Raw genomic sequence first — 3447 nt, 5'->3', positions numbered from 1 at the left:
GTTGCTGATGGGGCCGCTGCAGGCGGGGACTCTTCCTTGGGCTTGTCCACCCCCCCCCCTCTCACCCACACACACACACACCGCTCCTTTTCCCCTCCGCAGCCTGTGCTCAGAATTCTGCCTCGCCTACCGATCTCATTAACATAATAGATGCGGGTGTCGCCCGCCGCCTTTGCCCCGCGCTTCTTACAAGGCAAGGCGCCCTGCCCTTCTTCATTTGCATCCTTTTATGCAAAGCCCCGCCCACTGTCCCTCGTTTGCATAATCTCTGCACCGCAGTTCGGTACGCGCGGTTGTCCTCTGCGTTGCGTAATACTATAGGATGTAGAGATGCAGGCCACACCTATTCTATTTTGAGAGCCTATCAAGTGTCCAGGAGAAAGAAACTATAGCGTTCTATTATTAGCATAACCCAGGGCCCGCCTCGCATCGGTGCTCGCTGTTAATAAGCGTCAGCTTTTTGCATAAGCATTGAAACACGCCCTCAATCTCCTCCCAGAGAGGACTTTGATTGGGTAGTGCGGCTCGAACCGAAGATAGCCCGAAACGGGCAAAAGACGCCCTCCAAAGGCTGAAGGGTGTGTAAGGTTAAAGTCGCATGATTCCAAATCCTAATTAATCGGAAATTACTGCACACTAGTCTGTTAAGCCTAAACGCCTCAACAGTCATACATTTTCTTGGAGGAGAACTATTTTATAGGGTCTTAATAATTATTATGTGGACTTCAGTAAGGCATTTGATAGAGTACAGTAGACCATAGCCTACTACTACACAAAGAAGAAAAATAGCAACATCGCCAGATGCATTCAAAACTGGCTGGCCACCCACACTCAACCTGTAGTCCTCAATTGAACTGCATTCGCATGGAGGGAAGTATGTATTGGGCTACACCAAGGCTCTGTTTTAGGCACAGTATTCTTCAATATTTTCATCAATGACTTGGACAAGAGGATAGATGGGGAAATCATCAAATTTGCAGATGACACCAAGCTAACAGGAATAGCCAACACTCTGGATGATAGGCAGAAGGATCTTTAGGCAAGAAAAACAAAATGCACAGGTACACTATATGTGCTAACTTGCTCGACATTAGTAACTGTGAGATGGATCTTGGAGTCCTAGTGGACAACCATTTAAATATGAACCAACAGTGTGCAGCAGCTGCCAAAAAAGCCAACACAGTTCTAGGCTGCATAAAGAGAGTGATAGAATCAAAATCATGTGAAGTGTTAATACCACTTTATAAGATCTTGGAATAGTTTTGGTTGCCACAATGTGACAAAAATATGGAGACTCTAGAAAGAGTGCAAAGAACAACAACAAATATGATTATGAACTGGAGGTTAAAACATAGGAAAATGGTTGCAGGAACTGATCGTGTCTAGTTTAATGAAAAGAAGGACTAGAGGAGAAGTTATGAATGCCCCAACATTGGAGATCTTCTAGTCTCCAGAAGTTGTGAATGCCCCAACATTGGAGGTCTTAAAGAAGATGTTGGATAACCGTTTGTGGTGAAGGTTTTCCTGCCTAAGCAGGGAGTTGGACTAGTCCAAGGTCTCTTTCAATTCTGTTATTCTATTCTATTATTTTATATCATATTTGTATTAAAATATATACAAGTGGTCCTCCACTTACAACCACAATTTGTCCCAAAATATATATTGTTAAGTTAAACATTTGATAAGTGAGTTTTGCCCCATTTTACAAACTTTCTTGCCACTGTTTAGTGAATACCATTTGTTAAGTTAGTAATTTAATTGTTAAGTGAATCTGGCTTCCCCATTGACTTTGCTTGTCAGAAATTTGCAAAAAAGCTAATCACAAAATCCTGAGAAACTTCAACCACCATTAATATGAGTTAGCTGCCAAGGATTTGAATGTTTATCACATGACCATAGAGATGCCACAGCAGTTGTTAAGTGCATAAAACAGTTATAAATCACTTTTTCTGTGCTGTTATGACTTTGAATAGACACTAAGCAAACTGTATGTCAAGGGTATCTCTATAATACTACAGTATATGAAGTGCATCATCATCATCATCATTCTTACGCAATAAATGAGATTTATATGCTAGATTTCATATTACAATATCACAAGTCGAATACTCCCCAAGTGTCTAGGACTGTGTAATGAATTTTCATATGATGCACACAGATCCAAATATGGTGGTCTTTTGGAACTGATAGATCATGACTTTGTCAATGTTTATTGTTTTCGAAGAGAGGGGCATGGTCAAACATAACTATATATATATATATATATATTACATTGGGATTAACAGTGATAAGAAAAGGAGAGGTTTTGGACAGAGACACAAGATTTGGCAACCTAAAAAGGGAATTAAAATTTTTAAGAGAAGGGCACTTAGGGGGTGAGATTGAGATATACAGGAAGAAAATGTATAAAAAAAGAGAAGGAGAAGGAAGGAAGGGGAAATAAAAAGGGAGTACAAAATGACAAGAAAGAAAGAAATAGAGATTAGAAAAGAGGAAATGAAGTTTGAATATGGGTGAAATAAATGAGGATAATGTATTTTTCTTTCCTTGTCCTTTTTAAAAATTATATTGATATTTTTAGTATTATCAGTAGTATTAGAGGCATGGAAATTGGTATATTTGTTAATGTTTATGTGAACTTAGAGGAAGTAAAACAAGTATATTGAATGAAATTTATTAATGGGATATAAATTGTTATAAACTTGTTCACTAATTACACATAAAATTGCTAAACTCTTATATGATATTAGAGGTAAATTTGATTATAACTAAATACAATGTTTGAAATTTTAAAAGAAGAAGAATGATTGGGATTTGATTATTATGTAATAATTAGCTTTTTAGTTTTAATTTTGGAATTATTATGGGTTTTGTAAAATTAGTTAATGAACTAACTTATTAAAACAAAAGCTTGTTAGATATTGGTATGAATAAGAGGAAGAAATATAGGTAAAATGAATAAGATGAATGGAATGTATAAAAGGATATAAATTGTGATAATTGATTAAGTTTTAATTTAATAAATACCTCTAGGATATTAGAAGAATGATTGATTATAATTACAATAGTATGAGATGTATTAACATATGAAATTTGAGTGATTAGAACTGGATTAGATTGAAATTAAGATTTAATGAATATATTTTATACCACCAAGAGGATGACAGTAAGATGAAATGAACAGAATAAAAATGATTAATTTAGGAATTTCACCCCCATTAGAGAGACTACTGAATAGAAACTATATATGGAGAATTTGTATTTTTAAGTATTAATATTAAATACAAGCAAATGTGAATTAACCATTGGATAAGGGTTTTAGTTATTAAGAAAGCAAATAAGGATGGGAAGGAGGTACTATGGCTTGGATAGTTAGAATATTTTATTCAATACAGAAAGGAATATTAGCAATAAATTGTTTAAGTTGTATTGAAGGTATACAACACT

Source organism: Erythrolamprus reginae, unplaced genomic scaffold (assembly GCF_031021105.1).
Source record: "Erythrolamprus reginae isolate rEryReg1 unplaced genomic scaffold, rEryReg1.hap1 H_1, whole genome shotgun sequence".
NCBI lineage: Eukaryota > Metazoa > Chordata > Lepidosauria > Squamata > Dipsadidae > Erythrolamprus > Erythrolamprus reginae.
Note: the sequence above shows the minus strand (reverse complement) of the source record.